At 42.7% G+C, this 15,000-nt stretch overlaps 1 pseudogene; it reads right to left on the reverse strand.

The window, feature by feature from the left end:
- Positions 1-826: 826 nt before the first annotated feature.
- Positions 827-15,000, reverse strand: part of LOC115183045 (vacuolar protein-sorting-associated protein 36-like) — a 17,205-nt pseudogene continuing 3,031 nt past the window's right edge.

A 15,000-nucleotide genomic window follows, 5' to 3' on the forward strand; every position in this document is an offset into this window, starting at 1 on the left:
CCCTGCACAAAGAGAGGTCCACACAGAAATGGTTTGTTGAGATCGGTGTGGAAGAACTTGACTGGCCTGCACAGTGCCCTAACCTCAACCCCATCGAATACCTTTGGGATGAATTGGAACGCCGACTGCGAGCCAGGCCTCGTCACCCAACATCAGTACCCGACCTCACTAATGTTCTCGTGGCTGAATGGAAGCAAGTCCCCTCAGCAATGTTCCAACATCTAGTGGAAAGCCTTCCCAGAAGAGTGGAGGCTGTTATAGCAGCAATGTTCCAACATCTAGTGGAAAGCCTTCCCAGAAGAGAGGAGGCTGTTATATCAGCAAAGGGGAAACCAACTCCATATATATTTACATTTTTATTTTTTTTATTTAACTAGGCAAGTCAGTTAAGAACAAATTCTTATTTACAATGACGGCCTACCGGGGAACAGTGGGTTAACTGCCTTGTTCAGGGGCAGAACGACAGATTTTTACCTTGTCAGCTCAGGGATTCGATCTAGCAACCTTTCGGTTACTAGTCCAACGCTCTAACCACTAGGCTACCTGCCGCCCCTCCACTCTAACCACTAGGCTACCTGCCGCCCCTCCAGTCTAACCACTAGGCTACCTGCCGCCCCTCCAGTCTAACCACTAGGCTACCTGCCGCCCCTCCAGTCTAACCACTAGGCTACCTGCCGCCTATGATTTTGGAATGAGATGTTTGACGAACAAGTGTCCACATACTTCTGGTCATGTAGTGTATTATCAACAACAATCAGACAGCTGTAGTTCAATCCAGTGGGTGACGATGGGAGTTGTAGTTCTATATCCTGTCAGGGACTAGAGAGTGAGTAGTGGTACCTACCTTTCTTTAGACAGAAGAACAGAGAGACCGAGCAGCTTGGCAAACTCCTCAGCTGTCAGAGAGCCTTTATCAGTTACCTACGGGAGGGAGGGAGAGATGAGTAGGGGGAGAGAGATGAGGAGATAGGGGGAGAGAGTATACAAATTCACATTGTGTTTGGCTGGTTACAGTAAGTCAGCAGTTACTATAGAGACATGGTTACAGTAAGTCAGCAGTTACTATAGAGACATGGTTACAGTAAGTCAGTAGTTACTATAGAGACATGGTTACAGTAAGTCAGTAGTTACTATAGAGCCATGGTTACAGTAAGTCAGTAGTTACTATAGAGCCATGGTTACAGTAAGTCAGTAGTTACTATAGAGACATGGTTACAGTAAGTCAGCAGTTACTATAGAGACATGGTTACAGTAAGTCAGCAGTTACTATAGAGACATGGTTACAGTAAGTCAGGAGTTATGTTAATCTTGTGGAAATTCCTGTCTGTAATTCCTTCTGTACATTTTTCTTAGAGGTATTCATGGATCCACCCGAGTGGGTCCGGATGCAGAATGAAAACAAATGTCACGGGTCTGGGTCGTATCCCATATGATAGATATGATATATGATATGATATCTGATATGACTGATGTGATAGTCGAAGATGAACGCAGAATTCATAGATGAAGCCTTCCAAAAAAGTATTGTGATGAAATTAATTTATATTAATTAATGAAAATAAATTTAAAAAATGTATCAGCAAGTTAAAAGAGAACAAATCTCCAGGGAATGATGGCCTCATCAGTGAATTCTATAAATATTTTCAGGAGGATAATTGTTTAATTTATATTTAATGTTTTTAAGGAGGTAATTGATTTAGGGGGTCCTGCCTTGTTTCTGTAATCCCCAAACCAAAACAAAGATTCTATGATGTTAGAAAATTGGAGAACAAATCACATCAATGATGGGAAGCTACTTGTATCTTTATAGAAAGACTTAAAAAAAGGTCTTGACCAAATCATTGATGATACCCAGTCTGGTTTTATGAAGGGCAGACATACAGTAATATGTAATAATATTCGACTAGTATTGGACTTGATGGACTACAATGAGCACATTATGGAAGATGGCTTTATTTTATTTGTAGACTTTTACAAGGCTTTTGATACAGTTGAACATTATGTTATTTTTTTTGATTTTTTTGGGGGGGGGGTTTTGGTCCAATATTTTCAAAGTGTAATTAAGACACTTTACATTAATAGTAACATCTCTGTTAAATTATCCCATGGCACTTCAGAGTCTCGACATTAGACGTGGAATTAAACAAGGATGTCCAATTTCTCCTTTCTTATTGGTCACACAAGTTATGGCACTTCATACCAATAAGGATAGTTTTAGGGGTGTTATGACACTTGATACCAATAAGGATAGTTTTAGGGGTGTTATGACACTTCATACCAATAGAGGATAGTTTTAGGGTGTTATGGCACTTCATATCAATAAGGATAGTTTTAGGGGTGTTATGGCACTTCATATCAATAAGGATAGTTTTAGGGGTGTTATGACACTTCATATTAATAAGGATAGTTTTAGGGGGTGTTATGGCACTTCATATCAATAAGGATAGTTTTAGGGGTGTTATGGCACTTGATACCAATAAGGATAGTTTTAGGGGTGTTATGACACTTGATACCAATAAGGATAGTTTTAGGGGTGTTATGACACTTCATACCAATAAGGATAGTTTTAGGGGTGTTATGGCACTTCATACCAATAAGGATAGTTTTAGGGGTGTTATGGCACTTCATACCAATAAGGATAGTTTTAGGGGTGTTATGGCACTTCATACCAATAAGGATAGTTTTAGGGGTGTTATGACACTTCATACCAATAAGGACAGTTTTAGGGGTGTTATGACACTTCATACCAATAAGGATAGTTTTAGGGGTGTTATGGCACTTCATATCAATAAGGATAGTTTTAGGGGTGTTATGGCACTTCATATCAATAAGGATAGTTTTAGGGGTATTCAGATACAAGATAAAATGTTCAATTGTCTGACGACACCACCATTTTTTGAAAGATCCTAATGAAGCCAGGAAGGCTTATGAGTGTATTAATGCCTTCTCACATGAATCAGGTTTATTAGGAAATTTGAATTATTTGCGTTGAAAATATACAACTTAAACTCAGTATGTAATATCCCTGTAAACGATGTGATCACATAAGATGTGTATTAATATATCAAAGTTAGCAAAGATCAGAAAGGAAAAGGGCCAACTTAAATTTCTCTCCTATTGTAGAGAAAATTGGAAAGAGATCTTTCTTTATCTGGACGTGTACTTTTGTCAAAATCTGAAGGTCTGTCCAGATTAGTTTATTACCTCCCTTGTCTTGGATGTTCCTCTGTCAAGTAACTAAAATGGTTGATACTAAAATTATTTAACTTCATATGGAGGAATAAACCTCATTATTTAAGAAAAGCGGTAATACATATCACCCAAAGTGAAGGAGGGTTGAATGCTCTGGATTTTAAAACCTCTAATATAATCTTTAAGATTAAATGGATACAAAAACTATTTAAGAAATTAGGATTTGCATTTGGAATATAATCCCTAATTTAATATTCCAACAGATTGGTGGTCTAGAATTCTTACTAAAATGCAACTTTGATTTGGGTAAAATCCCTATTAAGCTTGCAAACTTTCATAAACAAGTACTTCTAATGTACAAAACACAATTTTCCCCCACATAGGTGTTATGTAATAACACCTATGTGTAATAACACCTCTGTAATAATAAAGACATAAAATACAAAAACAAGTCTTTGTTTTTCCAGAACTGGTTTGACCACAACATTATCCGGGTTAAACAATTATTGAATAATGAGGGACAACTATATGATTATCCAGAATTTATGAGAACACCAATGTTACATTCACTCCTGAGGAGTATTACATTGTTGTTAGAGCTATCCCTAAAGGTGCTATTCTTCTTTTAGGAGAATATAACAATACTCCAAGTGCGATTTTGTAGCCTCAATACAACTGGAAGGAATTGACATTTTTAAACTGTACATGTAACAAGAAAACTATTCCCTCTGCTAAAATGTACCGGAATACAGCCCTTAGGACAAGTGAACTGGAACAAAGTCTCGTTGTTGTCTGGCAAATGTTGTACATCTAATAAGGTGAAAGAAAGTATCATACAAACTCATTCATAGAATCTACATTGTAAAGACCTTTCATTATACACAGATTCTAAATAGCTATTGATAACAAATGTGTATTTTGTGGTTGTGACCCCAGAGACTCTTGACCATTTATTTTTGGGGACTGTTCTTATGTCAGAAGATTTTGGAGTTAGAAGATTTATTTTAATAAGAAACGACTATTAATGTTAATCTGAGAGACTCTGATATTATGTTTTATTTTGGTCCAAATTATATGGAACCTGATTTTAACTTTCATTGTTCATTTGTTTATCTTTCATGGAAGATTCTTTATCCATGAAATGAAGTGGACGGAGAACAAACCCCTCTTCACATTATTTAAGATAATGTCTTAAATAATATTTAAATTCTATTAGTAAGTGTAAAAAAAATAAAAATAAAAGCAAAAACGCACCATAAAACTTTTTGACAAATTGAAAATGTATCTGGATATGTAATACCCCTTGTCTGTGAGGTTTATATACTTTAGTTTGTATTTTCTGTTTTTGTATTTGTTGTGTTCATAATAATAGAATAATTGTTTTTTTTATTTTTTATTAGTCACAGGTGTAATTTTAGAATATATCGTATATCTCACTGGTCACCCCCAAAGCCAATTCCTCCTTTGGCCGCCTCTCCTTCCAGTTCTCTGCTGCCAATGACTGGAACGAACTACAAAAAAAATCACTGAAGCTGGAGACTCATATCTCCCTCACTAACTTTAAGCACCAGCTGTCAGAGCAGCTCACAGATCACTGCACCTGTACATAGCCCATCTATAATTTAGCCCAACCAACTACCTCTTCCCCATACTGTATTTATTTATTTATCTTGCTCCTTTGCATCCCAGTATCTCTACTTGCACATTCATCTTCTGCACATCTACATTCCAGTGTTGAATTGCTATATTGCTATATTGTAATTACTTCACCACCATGGCCTATTTCTTGCCTTAACTTACCTCATTTGCACTCACTGTTTATAGACTTTTGTTTTCTTTTGTTCTACTGTATTATTGACTGTATGTTTGTTATTCCATGTGTAACTCTGTGTGTTATATGTGTCGAACTGCTTGCTTTATTCTTGGCAGGTCGCAGTTGTAAATGAGAACTTGTTTTCAACTAGCCTACTGGTTAAATAAGGACTTGTTCTCAAATAGCCTACCTGGTTAATAAAGGACTTGTTCTCAAATAGCCTACCTGTTAAATAAGGACTTGTTCTCAACTAGCCTACCTGGTTAAATAAAGGACTTGTTCTCAACTAGCCTACCTGGTTAAATAAAGGACTTGTTCTCAACTAGCCTACCTGGTTAAATAAAGGTGAAATAAAATAAAGAAGTCACCAAAGGCTACAGTCACAGAGCCTCCGTGTGGTAAATTACGAGATATCTAATCAGTGGAAGAATGGAATTAAATGACGGCATTAAAAGATAAAGGAGAAGGAAAGCTAACAGCGACCAAGACTCAACAGGTAGGCTTCTACTTAATATTCTTAATGGGAGTTATTTGTAACTGTAGGATGAGAAAGGCATGCACTGCATCACTCAATTACCTCAGTTAGCTAGCTTAACTAGCTCTCCCGGTCACTGCAGGCTCAATTACCCCAAGTTAGCCTAGCTTAACTAGCTTCTACCCGTCACTGCAGGCTCAATTACCCCAGTTTAGCTAGCTTAACTAGGCTTCTCCCGGTCACTGCAGGCTCAATTACCTCAGTTAGCTAGCTTAACCTAGCTTCTCCCGGTCACTGCAGAGCTCCAACTTACCCCAGTTTAGCTAGCTTAACTAGCTTCTCCCGGTTTGATGCAGTCAAGACAGGTACTACGTATATCATATTGGATGATGAATAACCTAGGCAGCTATTAGTCTGCTATAGTGCGAGTGGCTTGGTCGGTTGCTGTCTCTCCCTCCCTGTTCCCTGTGTCACTCCCTCACAGTATGGCCCCCCCCCGGCCTACTAGATCGGCACCTCTCTCTCCCTCCTCTCACGCTTTTATCAGCTCCGCTTCATAAAGTAGCTTAAAAAAATATATATTATTTTTCTGCTGCTTCCCTCACCCGGATTCGTAAATGGGTCTGGATCCAACCCCAGGTCTATATGGAACGGGTTGTCCTCTGGTTTGTTCGGGAACAGGTCTTAATATTTGTTTTAAATGTATTGATGCATATCGGGTCCGGGTTGGAAAGCCCCCCCCCCCCCCCCAATTCCTCTAATTTGTCGATCACTAGCAGCACCAACTCACTGTCTCATTCTGGGTAAATGTTCTTGGTGAATAAAAGTGATCGTGATTCTTACGTTGTCCAGGGCCGAGGAGATCATCTCCTCCTCACTGTGGGACTGCAGCTGAACCACCATCACAACCACTGTCAAAGATACGCAACCTGGAGAGAGAAGGGAGATGGGGGATGGAGGGTGAGAGAGAGAGAGAGGGGAAGGAGGGAGATGGGGACGGAGGGAGGGAGGGAGAGCGAGAGAGGGGATGGAGGGGAGAGAAAAGGGAAGGAGGGAGAGAGAGAAAGAGAAGGAAGATGGAGGGAGAGGGGATGGAGGGAGAGAGGGGGTATGGAGAGAGAGAGAGAGAAGAGGAGGGAGGAGGAAGGGAGAGAGAGAGAGAGGAGAGAGAGAGAGAGAGAGAGAAAAGGGGGGGTAGGGAGAGAGAGAGAGAGAGAGAAAAGGGGGGGGAGGGAGAGAGAGAGAGAGAGAGAAGGAAGAAGGGAGAGGGAGGACGGAGGGAGAGAGAGGGGAAGAAGGGAGAGGGGGGATGGAGGAGAGGAGAAGATAAAAAAGGGGGAGAAAGAGGGAAGGAGGTGGATGGAAACAGAGTTAAAATGAAAAGAATTAACTTTAACAGGGAGGTTGGTAAAGTAGCTATATAGGGAACCCTATTCCCTATATAGTGCACTACTTTTGAAACAACCCTATGGGCTCTGGTCTTAAAGTAGTGCACTATATAGGGATAGGGTGCCATAGGGCTCTGTGTCTAAGTAGTGTACTATATAGGGAATAAAGGTGACATTTGGGAAAGTGGCCTGGGTTTGAGTTCTCTGTTTTCTTTTGAATCTCTGGGAAGGGGGCAGGAAGTGACACGGCCACAGGAAACAGCCTCCAACAACAGGAAGTCAAACAGGAAGAGCTCGGCCGATTCCTCTATGACACACACACACACACACACTGACCTCAGTGGTAGCTCAGCGACTCAAACAGCTTACAGGCATTCACCAAATCCTCTGGAGACAGCAGCTAGGAGGAGAGGACGAGAGAGAAGAGGGGGAGAGAGGACGGGAGAGAGAGACGGAGAGAAGAGGGAGAGAGAGGACGAGAGAGGAGAGAGGACGAGAGAGAAGAGGGGGAGAGGGAGAGAGAGAGGGGGACGAGAGAGAAGAGGGGGAGAGAGAGGACGAGAGAGAAGAGGGGGGAGAGAGGACGAGAGAGAAGAGGGGGGAGAGAGGACGAGAGAGAAGAGGGGGGAGAGGGGAGGAGAGAGAAGAGGGGGGGAGAGAGGACGGAGAGAAGAGGGGGGAGAGAGGACGAGAGAGAAGAGGGGGGGAAGACAGAGAGAGGGGGGAGAGAGACGAGAGAGGGGGAGAGGACGAGAGGAGTCGAGAGGACGAGAGGAGAGAGGAGTAGAGGACGAGAGAGAGAGGAGAGGGGACGAGAGAGAAGAGTGGACGAGAGAGAAGGAGAGAGGACGAGAGAAGACAAGGGAGGAGAGAGGACGAGAAAGATGGGGGAAAAGAGGGGAGAAGTAAGAAAAGAGGGGAGAGAACAATAAAGATAGGGAGGTGTTGTTTATAAAAATGTAACACTGAACAAAAATATAAAAATGCAACAATTTCAAAGATTTTACTGAGCTACAGTTCATATTAGGATTTAACTAAATTCATTAGGTCCTAATCTATGGATTTCACATGACTGGGAATACAAATGCACATCCGTCAAAGGTACCTTATAAAAAGTAGGGGAGTGGATCAGAGAACCAGTCAGTATCTGGTGTGACCACCATTTGCCTCAAGCAGCGTGACACATCTCCTTCTCATAGAGTTGATCAGGCTGTTGATTGTGGCCTGTGGAATTTTGTCCCACTCCTCTTCAATGACTGTGTGAAGTTGCTGGATATTGGTGGGAACTGGAACACGCTGTCGTACATGTCGATCCAGAGCATCCCAAACATGCTCAATGGGTAACATGTCTGGTGAGTATGCAGGCCATGGAAGAACTGGGACATTTTCAGCTTCCAGGAATTGTGTACATATCCTTGAGACATGGGGCCGTGCATTATCATGCTGAAACATGAGGTGATGTCGGCGGATGAATGGCACGACAGTGGGGCCTCAGGATCTCGTCACGGCATCTCTGTGATGTCGACGAGCATGCAGATGAGCTTCCCTGAGACGGTTTCTGACAGTTTTGTGTAGAAATTCTTCGGTTGTGCAAAACCCACAGTTTCATCAGATGTCCAGGTGGTCTCAGACGACCCCCAACAGGTGAAGAATCCGGATGTGGAAGTCAATTCGCTCTGGTGGACATTCCTGCAGTCAGCGTGCCAATTGCACACTCCCTCAAAACGTGAGACATCTGTGGCATTGTGTTGTGTGACAAAACTGCACATTTTAGAGTGGCCTTTTTATTGTCCCCCAGCACAAGGCCTTAAATGAACACCTGCCAAATGCAGGCAGATTTTGGCATTGGTGTCTATTTCAGCAGCCACGTTGGCAGGTGGGCAGGGCTCTACAGTGTGAGCATTTAATTCGCATTTGTGAATAAAAAGTCAAGTATGATCACATTTATAGTAAAATAAATGCTGCAGTAGCTGTTTTCAAAGTATTTCTGCCATTTTGTTCATAGCTGGTATATGAATCAAAGAACTATGAATCCTATATAACCCACTTCGCACTTGGAAGTACTGAGTAAAATAATTATTTTTAGAAGCGCTGCGCACACACGTATAAAAGTTGTCTTAAATTTACTTGAAGGCAAAGTCTACTGAAGTGAGACTTTGTGTCGTGTTTTTTTTGTTGTTGGGCTAAATACATTGTTTTGTTCAAGCTAGGTTGTTTTTCTATATTTGAGTTGCTAGCGAAGAGAAGCTAACGCTTGTAGAAGTCGGGACTCAATCTCACAAACATGACTCGTTACCACAGTAACCTCCTGCCCTTAAAGGGGCAGGTGAACATTTGTCTCATCTTTGATATAATCCTCCCAGATTTCCTCATGGAACGGACCAGATGGATACAGATCCCAGATTTCCTCATGGGGGGGACCAGATGGATACAGATCCCAGATTTCCTCATGGGGGGGGACCAGATGGATACAGATCCCAGATTTCCTCATGGGGGGGGGGACCAGATGGATACAGATCCCAGATTTCCTCATAGGGGGGGAAGGGGACAATAACAACTCCATCGATGTTATTAAGGAACAGTCTACCTGTTGGCTGTTGGTGTTGTAGCCTGTCCTTCTCTTAACTTTTAGTTCTGTCATTTTAATTCTTCCATCAATTAGTTTGATTTATCTCTTAATAATAACACACAGAGGCTCTAACTCAGTGGTCATCGACTGACTGGTCGATCTGCCAAAGGCGTTCCTAGTCAATCACCAAAACATTTCTGGAAAGAAAAAAAACAACGATAAACCATTGTGTTCCTTTTTTTAAAATTTTGTTTAGCGTTGTTGGCGGTAGGAGCACTTGATTCAGTTAACCTAGCACCAGGAAGGTAAAGTGTTCCTTATTTTGAACCATTTTGAATGTGTCTGAAGGTAGAACTCTGCCTACCCAGCTGGCCCAGAGAGCAAATCAAGTGCACCTACAGTCCTACCACTGGCCAATCAGCTCAGGTCCACCGTGTCTGAACAGTTTTCTTCGCGCCATAGACTGTAAAAAGAAACCTCGAACGCACAGCAAAGCTAAAGATGCCTTGTCAGTGTGTGTGTGTGTGTGTGTGTGTGTGTGTGTGTGTGTGTGTGTGTATATGTGCGTCCTCAGCTCACCTCCATTCCCCTAGCTCGGTTTACCAGACAGTACACTTCAGTTAGAGCCATCATCCCACCGCGCTCCTACATACACAGAGACAGAGATACATAGTTAACCTACAACACAAGGCCAAGTCTATATGAGTTGATTACCAAGAAAACACTGAATGTTCCTGAGTGGACGAGTTACAGTTTGACTTAAATCTGCTTGAAAATGTACGGCAAGATAATGGCTGTCTAGCAATGATCAACAACCAACTTGACAGAGCTTGAAGAATTTAGAAAAAAAAAAAGAACAGACAAATACTAGAGACTGACCCAGAAAGACTCCCAGCTCTTAGAGCCTGACCCAGAAAGAGACTCACAGCTCTTAGAGCCTGACCCAGAAAGACTCCCAGCTCTTAGAGCCTGACCCAGAAAGACTCCCAGCTCTTAGAGCCTGACCCAGAAAGACTCCCAGCTCTTAGAGCCTGACCCAGAAAGACTCCCAGCTCTTAGAGCCTGACCCAGAAAGACTCCCAGCTCTTAGAGACTGACCCAGAAAGACTCCCAGCTTTTAGAGACTGACCAGAAAGAGACTCCCAGCTCTTAGAGCCTGACCCAGAAAGACTCCCAGCTCTTAGAGCCTGACCCAGAAAGAGACTCACAGCTCTTAGAGCCTGACCCAGAAAGAGACTCACAGCTCTTAGAGACTGACCCAGAAAGAGACTCACAGCTCTTAGAGACTGACCCAGAAAGAGTCTCACAGCTCTTAGAGCCTGACCCAGAAAGACTCATAGCTCTTAGAGACTGACCCAGAAAGACTCCCAGCTCTTAGAGACTGACCCAGAAAGACTCCCAGCTCTTAGAGACTGACCCAGAAAGACTCCCAGCTTTTAGAGACTGACCCAGAAAGACTCATAGCTCTTAGAGACTGACCCAGAAAGACTCCCAGCTCTTAGAGACTGACCCAGAAAGACTCCCAGCTCTTAGAGACTGACCCAGAAAGACTCACAGCTCTTAGAGCTCTGACCCAGAAAGAGACTCACAGCTGTAATGGCTGCCAAAGATGATTCTAACCTGTATTGACTCAGGAGTGTGAATATATGTAAATGAGATAGTGTGTAGATAATAAGGAGTGCGAATACCTTCTGAAGACACTGTAAAGTTAGCACAATGCTAGTTAGCATCCCAAACTATCCCTTTAATGCATGTAAAGTTAGCACAATGCTAGTTAGCATCCCAAACTATCCCTTTAATGCATGTAAAGTTAGCACAATGCTAGTTAGCATCCCAAAGTATCCCTTTAATGCATGTAAAGTTAGCACAATGCTAGTTAGCATCCCAAACTATCCCTTTAATGCATGTAGATTTAGCACAATGCTAGTTAGCGTCCCAAACTATCCCTTTAATGCATGTAAATTTAGCACAATGAAAAACTACCTCCAACTTCCTTCATACCAGAAATTGAAAAAAAAAATGGTATTCACGAGTCTATCTGACTCTGAGGAAGTAGATAAAAGGGCCTCATTGCCAAAATCCCAAACTATCCCTTTAATGCATGTTGCGTTTGTAATACTGAAACCTGCTCGATCTAGAACACTGATATATCATTGGATTAGCTAGGATCTCATGTGTTTGAACAAACTCCAGAGAGAAGAGAGAAATGTGACTTCCAGGGTGACGTACTTCCTGTCGTTCTCGGACACACGATGAGAGCCAACAGACTACAGCAGGATGCTACAAACCACTGAAACACACACATACACACTGTACTTTAGATCACAATACCTCTAGTGGTGCCAGCAGAATGTCTCCCAGCTGCTTGGCCAGCTGGAGGTGGTAGTGGGTACCCGAGCCGTGCGTCTCTCTGGTAACGGGGTTGGCTATACCCATACTGAGCAGGTAGGATTTGAACCGGATAGTCTGGTGTAGAGAGAGAGAGGCAGAGAGAGACAGAGAGAGAGGTAGAGACAGAGAGAGAGGCAGAGAGGCAGAGAAACAGAGAGAGAGGCAGAGAGGCAGAGAGGCAGAGAGGCAGAGAGGCAGAGAGAGAGAGAGAGAGAGAGAGAGAGAGAGAGAGAGAGAGAGAGAGAGAGAGAGAGAGAGAGAGAGAGAGAGAGAAAAGCCAAATTTACCAATTGCACTCTATGGCAGCGAGGTGTGGGGTCCACTTGCAAAACAAGATTTCATCAAATGGGACAAACACCCCATTGAAACCCTGCATGCAAAGTTCTGTAAGATTCTCCTACAGGGTTAGGCATTAGGGTTAAGGAAAATAGGATTTTGAATGGAAATCAATTGTTTGGTCCCCACAAGGATAGCAAAACAAACGCGCACACACACACGCGCCCTAACCGGATGGTCTGGTAGAGAAAATAGACAAAGAGAGACAGAGACAGAGAGAGAGAGAGAGAGAGAGAGACAGAGAGAGACAGAGACAGAGAGAGACAGAGAGAGACGGAGACAGAGAGAGACAGAGAGAGAGAGACAGAGAGACAGAGAGACAGAGAGAGAGAGACAGAGAGAGAAACAGAGTGGTTAGGGTTACAATTAGGGCCCCCTAACCGGATGGTCTGGTAGAGAAAACAGACAGAGCGATATTAGGCCCAGACGGAGGACTGATTAATTCATTAGCAGACCAGACGTTCTGCTTCAAATCAAGATTTCATTGAGGGTATTTATAACAAAGACAGTCTTTGCCAAATGAAAGTCTGGTTACTGGCAGTTCTGTCTTAGTGGACAGGCTACTGTGAAATTCTATCACGTCGGAGTGTGTGTGTGTGTGTGTGTGTGTGTGTGTGTGTAACACCAGCCAAATCCATGGTAGGTAAGTCTGTCATGTTTGGAGGACAAACACACACACACACACACACACACACACACACACACACACACACACACACACACACACACGTGTCCCTTCAACTGCCTGTCTGCAATTCTCTGTCCCCCTCTACCTCACAGTCAGCACACAACATCTCATACATGGATGTGTGTGGGTTGGTTCTTCTATCCTTGTGTGGGACCTAAAAATCCCTGAAAAAGTCCCCACAAGGATATAGTAAAACAAGGAAAATTCTACCTCGTGTGGAAATGTCCCACGTCCCCATGAGGACAAAGGCTATTCTTAAGCATAGGGGTTACGGTTACAATTAGGGTTTGGGTAAGGGGTTAGTCAATAGGTAACACAAGACATTTACATAACAATAACGAGGCTATATACAAGGGGGGTACCGGTACCGAGTCAGTGTGAGGGAGTACAGGTTAATGGAGGTCATTTTGTAAAGTGATTATACATAGATAATAAACAGTGAGTAGCAGCAGTGTAAAAACAGGTGGGGTGTAGTCAATGTAAATCGGGTTACGGGTTAAGGTTAGGGAAAATAGGATTTATGGAAATGTATTTTAGTTCCCCCCGAGGATAGGAGAACATAACAGTGTGTGTGTGTGAGTGAGAGCAGTCCACTCACATACTATGGTGTGTGTACAGCCAGTTAAATCCTTGTCAACAACCAGAAAGCCCATTAAGTTTGATTATTAGAGTACAAGCAGATCACATGGGAAATCTGTGTGTGTGTGTGTGTGTGTGTTTGAGCCCCTATATTGTTCCCAACCCAGTGGTTCCCAAACTGTGGGGCGCGTGGAGCGGTCGGCACGGAGACGCAATTTAATTATTACATCACCTACAACAATATTATAGGCTGGATTCTCACAATAAAAAAAAAAAACAGGTCTTCAATAATCTACAACAGAAACAGTCTTCAATAATCTACAACAGTAATGGTCCACCCTAGTCTTCAATAATCTACAACAGTGATGGGTCCACCCTAGTCTTCAATAATCTACAACAGTAATGGTCCACCCTAGTCTTCAATAATCTACAACAGTGATGGGTCCACCCTAGTCTTCAATAATCTACAACAGTAATGGGTCCACCCTAGTCTTCAATAATCTACAACAGAAACAGTCTTCAATAATCTATAACAGTAATGGGTCCACCCTAGTCTTCAATAATCTACAACAGAAACAGTCTTCAATAATCTACAACAGTAATGGGTCCACCCTAGTTTTCAATAATCTACAACAGAAACAGTCTTCAATAATCTACAACAGTAATGGGTCCACCCTACTAGTCTTCAATAATCTACAACAGTAATGGGTCCACCCTAGTCTTCAATAATCTACAACAGTAATGGGTCCACCCTAGTCTTCAATAATCTACAACAGAAACAGTCTTCAATAATCTACAACAGTAATGGGTCCACCCTAGTCTTCAATAATCTACAACAGAAACAGTCTTCAATAATCTACAACAGTAATGGTCCACCCTAGTCTTCAATAATCTACAACAGTAATGGGTCCACCCTAGTCTTCAATAATCTACAACAGTAATGGTCCACCCTACTAGTCTTCAATAATCTACAACAGTAATGGGTCCACCCTAGTCTTCAATAATCTACAACAGAAACAGTCTTCAATAATCTACAACAGTAATGGGTCCACCCTAGTCTTCAATAATCTACAACAGAAACAGTCTTCAATAATCTATAACAGTAATGGGTCCACCCTAGTCTTCAATAATCTACAACAGTAATGGTCCACCCTAGTCTTCAATAATCTATAACAGTAATGGTCCACCCTAGTCTTCAATAATCTATAACAGTAATGGTCCACCCTAGTCTTCAATAATCTATAACAGTAATGGTCCACCCTAGTCTTCATTGATAGGGAAGCATGTGCCATGTCACAGCAGTAGGCTGGTTAATATCTCCTTCGTGTTCTCTTTTCGATTTCAATATGGAAGGGAAACCAGGCGGTGGCGTCAGGAAGGGAAACCAGGCGGTGGCGTCAGGAAGGGAAACCAGGAGGTGGCGCCAGGAAGGGAAACCAGGCGGTGGCGCCAGGAAGGGAAACCAGGAGGTGGCGCCAGGAAGGGAAACCAGGCGGTGGCGTCAGGAAGGGAAACCAGGCGGTGGCGTCAGGAAGGGAAACCAGGAGGTGGCGCCAGGAAGGGAAACCA

This window comes from Salmo trutta, unplaced genomic scaffold, assembly GCF_901001165.1.
Source record: "Salmo trutta unplaced genomic scaffold, fSalTru1.1, whole genome shotgun sequence".
NCBI classification, from domain to species: domain Eukaryota; kingdom Metazoa; phylum Chordata; class Actinopteri; order Salmoniformes; family Salmonidae; genus Salmo; species Salmo trutta.